Source organism: Macrobrachium nipponense, chromosome 11 (genome assembly GCF_015104395.2).
Source record: "Macrobrachium nipponense isolate FS-2020 chromosome 11, ASM1510439v2, whole genome shotgun sequence".
In the NCBI taxonomy this organism is placed as follows: Eukaryota; Metazoa; Arthropoda; class Malacostraca; order Decapoda; family Palaemonidae; genus Macrobrachium; species Macrobrachium nipponense.
In genome coordinates, this window is record NC_061087.1 from 73,320,818 (window position 1) to 73,329,496 (window position 8,679).

General features: G+C 38.6%; 1 pseudogene; it reads left to right on the top strand.

The window, feature by feature from the left end:
- LOC135206583 (uncharacterized) overlaps positions 1-8,679 on the top strand; it is a 302,401-nt pseudogene that overhangs the window by 292,593 nt on the left and 1,129 nt on the right.

Consider the following 8,679-nt stretch of genomic DNA (forward strand, 5'->3'; position numbering starts at 1 on the left):
CCACCACTCTTCCCCCCCTCAAAGACAAAAAAAAAAAGACACCTACCTCTTGAAAGTCACTATTTATCATTGTTGTGTCAGTCTCCCCTTGTGAGTAGGTACAGTATAAATTAGCTAAGGCTAAACAAAACTCATGATCTGTCAAAATACACAAATTTTATTCCCAAACTTAACAGGACAAAAAAGAAATGAATTAAGGAAGTTAAGGGCGTGACTTACCTTACTTCTAGCAAATAAGAAAATGGAAAATTGAATTTCTCATCATACTGAATATCCCAATAAATGTCACAGTCTGTCATGACCGAAATCATCGCTGTCTGTCAAAAAATATGTTATAGGATCAAGGAAATTATTATAAGAATGCGTCAGCATATAAAGACTTAGAAAATGCACGAATAATAAGAAAAGAGGGAATAGGAAAAGAAGAACGAAATAATGATTTTAAGGATAACGACGTACCTGAAATGCAAGAAGAAACCTTTTACACACTCAAGCTTGACACCCAGGTACCCAGGAAATTTGAAACCTCGGAATATGGTTTATATCTCCCGAAGACCTATGTCACCTCCACTACAGAAAATTAATCGACGCTACAGCTTTCCTGACATTTCTGACTCGTTCAAGAGCCGTGAATTAATCTGGGTTAGACCATCTCGTGGGCCTTCTGCTTAATATTACAAAGGAAAACTCAATGTTTCTTTGTTCAAAAGGGGGAACGTGTAAAATTCTTAACTCCACCCTTTCCAAGGATAGGCCTATGGTTTTAACCAATCAATTCAACAGTGCCAGCCTACAAGTATGTCCTGTGAGGCCTATATAACCAATGGCTACGAAGACACACCCTCAAGAACCTGGGCATGGACAAGGAGGTGTTTACAAATGAGAGGCTTACCAGTTTCTACAAGAAAGATGACAGGAAGGCGTTTTGAAGAAAGGGCAATAGCCACTCAGACATAAGGGTTCTTTCAGAAGATGCCACACCCAGAGCCAAATCAAGAACCTAAGGGCAGTGCCAAGAAGATGACACCCGAAATAAGAAGGCTCGACATAGGGAAGACAGCAGAGAAGAAAGCAGAGAGTAGGAGAAAAGAAAGCAGAGAATGGGGAAGAAGAAAGCAGAGAGTGGGGAAGAATAAAGTAGAGAAAGGGGGAGAAAAGTGAGAAGGGGGTTGAAGTGAGAAGTTGGGTGTGAAGGAGGTGACCACAGCATATAGACAGTGTGAAGTGTTGATCGGGCACCAGTGGCAATATTGAACTCATGTAAAATTTCCCTAGTGCCAAATAGACTTGCAAAGAAAGAAAAGTGCAGAATAGTTTGTCTCGGTTCAAGCACCCAATCAAAAGGTGGAAGATGTTCTAAGTTTCCCTATCAAGAATAGATACATATAAGGACACGTACAAATTATTTCCCCAAATAATAAAAACTTTTAAGATAAGAAGATAGCTAAAAATCCTTGTGCGAAGCAAACTAATTATATAATTGTATCTCATTGTCAACACCAATTCCAGTTGGCCCCCTCTCAGGCCGAATTTTGCTACCTTAGATCTATAGCAGTTCCCCTACAAATATCCTTATTTCATTCTCCTCCACTTTACATAATTATGGGCTTCGGACAGTGCATTTGGAAAATGTTCAATAAAACATGTTCAATGGAAATGATAAAATGGCCCATCACTCAAATACTAAGACGCCTCGCCTTTACTGGCAAACCATGCGCCTTCCATGGCAGCTGTTCCCCAAACACAAGTTACTGCCAGAATCATACACCTTTTTGTTGGGTACCTCATTATATTGTCCCCTCTTGACCCCTTTAGATACACACACGTACGCAAAAACCCAATTGCTCTAGAAGCTTCTTTCCGTCACTCCCTTGTGACATATAGATCACATGGCACCGTCCCAGGTCAGCTTGCATGCCCCCGTGCAAGCCACCCAGATTGTCCAGCCTAGATTTTCTCGTTATTCAAGAACGCTTCTGTTTACCAACATTTTGGAATGTGCCTACTAGTGTTTACCACACCCTGTGTCTTTTTAAACACACCAACACTGTCGGAGCATTCCATCTGCTCTGATTGACATAGTTATAATGCTCCCTATAATATATACTAATTGTCCTAAAGGAGCTGTCTATATATGGTTTAGTTTGTGGAAGACGATGGTATTTTATATTCGAGGTTTTCGGTTTTTCAAGTATATTAGAACAGACAAATACCGCGCAGTTATTTGGCATTATCAATGATAGAATGCATGAATGAATAAAAAGATATATGAGCACACAGCAAGTGGAGTTGTTTACCTTATTGGTAGCAAACTAAAACTTTGTTTTGGCTAACTACGTATGTGTGTTAGACCAGGGCGCGTGATGTCACAGTATTGGTGATTCACAGCCAAAGCTGCTCGCTGGCTGACCTGTTCTATCCTAGGCCGTGGTTCTTAAAAACGCACGAAAGCTCACTCCGGTGGCTGAAGCACTTAATATGAAAATAGGTATTGGAGACCAGTACAATGAACACGGGCGCATACACAAGTTTGTCCTCTAGTGTGAATGAGTAAAAGGGAAGAATGGATGGGGATCTAAAAAATCAGTTTTGGGTGTAAATGAAAAAAAGTTATTTCCCTTGGCTTTATGAATTAATGAGTTTATCTTCCAATACTTGCTTTTTATTTTATACGCTGCCCTTATTAACTTCATTTGATTATGATGTGAGAATATTAGAGTTCTCTCTCTCTCTCTCTATCTCTCTTTCTCTCTCTCTCTCAGAGCGTACTCGTTGCTTGGATTGAAATTACTCTAATTTACTCTTATGAATTTACTTTGGGGAATTACAATAAGTTACTGGTAAATTCACTGTCAGAATTCACGTAACTTAATACCTAGTTCCCATCATGGCAAATTAAATGGTGGAAAGGGTTTCAATTTACTATAAAAAAATTTTTACACATTAGGTTTTACGTTAGCCTCCAAAAAGAAATGGAATTTCGTTCAGTGAGGGAACGATCCAAAGTGGAACCGGGGGACTTCGCTTGTTGGCAAACCTATGAGTGAAACTGATTTGAAATGGCGGCTGACAACACTCGAGCGTTACTTTCTTCTTTATCTTCAGCTTTTCCCATCTTGATATGGGGTCGCTGTTTGTTATTAGTCTTCTCCATCTTCTGCAATCATGCACCATAACCTCACTCACGTTCTTCTCCCACATGTCCCTGTTAACTGTGTCTCTCCATCTCATTTTTGGTCTACCTCTCCTCCTTGTTCTGGGCCCTTCCATGTTTATGGTTCTGTGATATTTCTGTAACTTTCACCGTCCCTCTTATGAAGTCATTCCTTCTCTTGTCTCTGCTTGTCACTCTGCACATCCAATGTAACATACTTATTTCTGCCATTTCCATGGTGGCGAGCACAGAATGGCACTCTCTGAAAGAAGCAAATAATGGACAGCACAAGTGTCATAGGGAAATAGATCTCTTTCTGTTAGGACCTGTCCTTTTGCCCTAAAGGCTTTCTGCCCCTCCCAATACTGTGCGATATTGAGGTAGGACACTTGCGTTTCGTCCTCCCCTAATGGGGTCTCCTCCAGCCCCCATGAAATTCAAATTCCTGACTAATGGTCTGGAGAGATGAATATCTAAATAAGCAAGAATATGTATATATTTATATATTCCTTTTATACAATACCGGCATTAGCTTTCCCTATGTTATGGAATTGAAATTTACTAGATAAAGACGAAAAGACCCAGATTCCCAGTATTCTAAGAGGTTATGTGGATGATGAAATAAAAAAAATTTCAAAGCACTTAAAATTTTTACCGTTACGTGCTGAAAGTAGTAATGAAATTCGACAAGAATCCAATTCCCAGCGCCTTCCACGATTAGGATTCATAGAATTCTCGTTCTTTTATGCCAGGTTACCCAGTTGCATATTTCAGCTCATTATCAGCAGGGAAAGCCAGCGTTTATGTCCAGAGCTATTTCACGCTAACGAGGATTGTCCGTCTGACTTTTTAAACCAGAAAGCGACTCGTTATCTGGCAACTTTCAACAATTGTTTTTATTTCCAATTCCTTGAACTTCTGTCATTGCTTGTGCAGTTTTAGCTATTTCATTTCCTTGTTTTTAATGAGGATAGACTTCATTCCTATTCTCGTTGCTCTCAGTTTTTCTTTCTATGTTTTAGCTACAGTTTCTAAGGCTGAAATTACTTCATTTCTTTGTATCATCAATTTTTTTCAATTTAAATTTAATGTTTTCTGTTGCTTCTTCATCTCTTTGCGTCTAGTCAGTGTATATTTATATTTTTAACTTTCTCAGCACGCTGAGAGATTACATTTTTTCCCACGGTGTTCTCTTTTCCGCTCAATTTCGACAGGAAAGAAAAAAAATGACTGCACTGGATGTCCAGTTCCAGTTCAGGAACAGTTGTCTCTTCTCACGCGAGGAAAGGGCGCCTAAAGGAATATACACCTCTGCGATGAATATAACATTTATTTGAAACGTTTTCGGGCAGTGAATAGTTTCAGGATATGCATTCCATCTCGAAATAGTTGAAATTCTTTTGTTTTTTAGCTTCTTTTCTAAAAGCCTAGTATTACGCACCAAAAGCAAGCAGGAAAAAAAGGGGCGTTAATTTAACCAGCTTCAATCCGTTTATTGCATCCGCTATTGGCGTCGATGATGCTGATATCTGCTACAATTTCGGCGACTTTTTCGTGGGATGAAAGCAGCGGAACGTATCCGCCTCTCAGACAGCGATTCTCTCTCTCTCTCTCTCTCTCTCTCTCTCTCTCTCTCTCTCTCTCTCTCTCTCTCTCTCCGGAGATTCGAATCAAGCGCAGCTGAGCAGCATTTTCTTTAAAGTCGATCCCAAAAAAATTTTCTCTCTCCATCCTTGATGAGGATGGCCTTACATGTTCACCTATTGACTGCCAGTTTCTTTTTAATTAACAGCAGATTTCTCTAGACCAGTGATTTTTAACCTTTTATGGCAGTGGCCAAAAACCTTGTCCAAATTAATCATGGCGACCCATGCCATCATCTTGTTATATAATTATGCTTATGAAAACGTGTTACAGAAGCGAAAATTATATGCAGGGATTTCCATTAATGCAAGTAGCACATCTACATAACAATAATCCATGAGAAAGAAACAATGCATTAACTATCATAAAGAAAATCAAAAAGGTTTTGTTTCAAGATATGAAATTAAATGTATAATTAGGCTATGATTTAACACTGGAGGACGAAAAGCAAAATTATTCATATCTCTATTAATGAAATATGTATTCTCAATACAACATTTTCTCTAATAATAATAGTTAGAATAAGATAATTGGGAAAATAATAAGCCTTTAAAGTTATAACCCTTGGGGGCCCATTGAAATGGTTTATCGACCCAACATTGGGTCGCGACCCTCGGGTTAAGAACCACTGTTCTAGACTACGTTTATACCTTCATAATTGTATTTCAATAATGTATGCTTTACATTAAAAGGAACAGAGACACAAGCACACATGCACATACATTGGAAAGCCTCAATCTGTGCCTACGTGGACATATAAATATAGGCGGGATGACCTTATTGGAAATTTTAATGCAGAAATAGGTGACAGAAAGAAATGGCGCAGATGGAGTTACTGAAGATAAGTGGGAACAACGAATGACGTCATCTCCCTTTCTGCAAATCATCTGAGAAGAACGAACTGATCGGGGTGTCTGGGACCGCTCGGCCATCCTGCAGTTACAATTGAGTTTAAAGCAAATATATTACTTTTTATACATTGTTATTTAATTTGAAATGGTAATTCTTGTGGCGTTAATTAGGTTCTACATTAGTCTTAACTGCATGTGTATAATAGCTTCTTATACTCCGTAGGGGGTTAGTGCCGTCAGTGCACCTCACTGGGTGCACTTATGCATTACTAAGGCTTCTTTGCAGCATCGTTCGACCCCTAGCTCCAACGCCTTTCATTCCTTTTATTGCACCTCTATTCATATTCTCTCTCCCATCTCGGTAACCATCCTCTCTTAACAATTATTTCATGATGCAACTGCGAGGTTTTCCTCCTGTTACACCTTTCAAACCTGCCTACTCTCAATTTCCTTTTCAGCTCTGAATGACTTCAAAGGTCCCAGTGCTTGGTCTTTGGCCTAAACTCTATACTTAGCTTCAATAGCTTCTTATATTGATTTCTGTGTTGATTCTAGAGATATATTTGGCGCCGCAGTACCCCATGAGTGAAATATAATTTTTTTCCGTTTTTTTTTTTATTCCATTTCACATATTCATTTAGCCTTTACATGAAGAATTATATTTGGCGCCGTTTTTAGTTTTACCCCATGAGTTGAAATTTTTTTTTTATTTTTTTTAATTTTTTTCCGTTGTTTTTTTATTTCCCATTTTACATATTCTTTTAGCCTTTACGTGAAGAATTATATCGAAATCAATAGTCTGTTTAGAAGGGATCTGAATGATATAAGCAAATTAATTCAAAAGTAACTAAAAATTACACTGCTACCGCGTCTAACGAACTTTGTTTTAGTTCCCCTTATGCAATGTGCCGTGCATTACAGAAAACGTCCCACATCAAAGACCTTTGAAGTTTGACCGCGGACAAAAGAAATAAATTTGATTGGGTACTTTTCCGAAATTCACGAAACTTTTTCAATATCATTCGTCCTCCTCTGATGATTTGCAAAAAGAAATGACCTCATTCCTACGTCCTTGTTTTTCCGGGTTGATTGGCCGAGCAGCCCCATGTCGGCTAGGGCGTATACACTTCGTTAATATGATGATTACAGGAGGCTTATGTTGGGAGTGTACAGTTTCAAACAGTAAAGATTCATAATCATATACGGGGGAGACAAAGCGGTAAGGGAAAGAGTTTATTAGTCTATTTGCAAGAGCAGAGTAGAAGAAAGAAGAAACTGATGGATGTAAAGGTGACTGAAGGAAGAACTGGTAAATAAAAAAGAAGAAAACAAAAATAGCTTCTTTAGGAGGAAGATGGTCCCGTAAGAGGGTATGAATACAATACAGGTAAATATAGTACACAAAGAAGTGATGAATAAAAACGGTCTAGAATTAAGATATAACGGGATAAGGCGCTTATCAGGATCGTGTAAAATATAAGAATAAGGATAATTGGATCAACAAAAGGCCTTGTAGTTACGGGCAAGCGAGAAGAAACAATAAATATGTAGCACTTGGTGAGCGAATGGCATGTCAGGTTTATTGAACATGGAAATGTGATTGTTTAAAGTTAATCTTAGGACAGAAGATGTGTTGTACTTGAGGGAAATAGAAAATGGAAAACAAGCAAATATGAACGGTGGCTGAGCTGGAAAACTAACTTTAAAATTTAGAATGATTGTAGAAGATTTTCAAAGGAATTTTTCGTCTATGGAAGTCAGTTAAACGATGCGTGGTAATAGTGTAATACGCAAGCTGAACAATGCTTAAAGTATCTCTGAATGAGTAGAGTTCCAAAGAAATGGGTTAGAGGAACAATTATCTATCTTTGTAAGGAGAATGTGCTACGGGTGATAGTACAGATTACAGAAATGTAACATAAGTTGGTGTACTTGATAGTGAAGCATGATAGGGACTCGTAGGGACGGAGCTATGAAGAGTTTTTCACAAAGCAGTTGCGTGCGATGCTTGAAAGCAAAGTTTAAACAAATCCGTGAGACATTCATTGTCCTAAAGAATAGTTATGATAGTATTACTAAAGATGTGGTGTAGAGGGATGAAGATGTCTCGTTAAGATGGCTATCCATAAAGACCAATTCAATGTTAATGTAATTAAAGCAAAGTTTGTTTAGGAATACGACAATGTTGACGGAAGAGTGCCAGTTATGCAGTATAAAAGTGAGGCCTGGGCCAAGTTTGTTGTTTGAATGGTAGTTTAGCATTTTGATTGACAGTGTGATGAGAGAGGTCTGAAAAGGAAACGAGATGTGAGAGTAAGTCTAGGGGAATACAAATGGCGTCTAAATTTATAGTTTTCGTATTGAAGACTGAAATATTAAGCTGTGGTAGGAGCTGATATGCGAGCTGACACCTGTTTGACTGGCCCAGACAGTCATATGAGAGAGGAGAGAGAGAGAGAGAGAGAGAGAGAGGAGAGAGAGAGAGAGAGAAGAGAGAGAGAGAGAGAGAGAGAGAGAGTCACGAGGTTTCTGAAAATTATTTTCATTATTATCATGCATGACCTTGTATGCTTTACATGGAAAGATGTGATGCCTTCGAGATGCATAATTAATGATTCCTTCAATCCCTTATTCGCATTGCATTTCTATAGTCTAACTAGACTACCCAGATGCTTTCACAAAACGAACGGCGTTTATTGAAGACTTCATCTTGAAGCATTCAGACCTGAGGACAGGTACCGTAAAATTGGAAGAAATAACCTTAATATTTTCCCTCTAGGTATCTCAGAGTTCGATATGAAGATTTAGTCGATAAGCCAATTGAGGAGACCAAGAGAATCTTCGCCTTTATGGGCATGACCTTCAGCAGGAGTATCATGGAGTACCTCGAGAGCCATACTGGAATAGGTGAAAATCTCGAGCGGAGACCAGGGTGAGTAATTTTACATTGCAAAGCTATGTGATGTGCTCTCTTGTTTTTGCTGTTGTTCTTAGATTATACCTTGGCCTATAACAACATTTTGCTCCTGA